The following is a 623-nucleotide window of genomic DNA, read 5'->3' as shown; positions in this document are numbered from 1 at the left end:
CAATATATATAATTATACAACAGCATGCCAATGCAAGACGTCTGTGACTGCCATTACAGACTTCTTTTTCTCTTATTTTTGCCAAAATTGATTAAATGGACATGCTTGTTATGGCATGACGGAGATAGATCAGTATGAAGATGAAATAACAATAGCGACAATATTCCATATTGATAAATATGATAGTAGCAATGATGATGATAAAAACAGTGACAAGATAACATAATAAAAACAAAAATGGCGCGCTTTCGCCTGTGACGCCAGTTTGGATCTTTCCCGCGCGAAATATAAGCCTACATGAACATATATATCCAATATCTCACGCATGTCATCCTATCAACGGTATTGCCATTATTATAAGCCCATTTACACATGTCGTCCGTAAGTCAGGCCTACCTATTGCGGGCAAATCTCGACATACAGGAAGCGTAGAGAGAAAAGACTAGGAAGGACACATGGCCTTTCATATTAAGGCATTTGGCTGTTCATAAAAAGGGCCTTTCGGATTAAGCCGCGAGGAGTGATTTGGGCGTCTCAGAGAGCAAATAGGCGGGGGGGGGTCCACGCATTGATTATTTGTAATCGCTGTCTAGTCTGACGTGATCAATTCTCAAAAAAAAAAG

The sequence above is a fragment of the Penaeus monodon genome, chromosome 33 (assembly GCF_015228065.2).
Source record: "Penaeus monodon isolate SGIC_2016 chromosome 33, NSTDA_Pmon_1, whole genome shotgun sequence".
Taxonomy (NCBI): Eukaryota; Metazoa; Arthropoda; class Malacostraca; order Decapoda; family Penaeidae; genus Penaeus; species Penaeus monodon.
The sequence above is the reverse complement of the archived record's forward strand: the minus strand, read 5'-3'. Positions refer to the sequence as shown.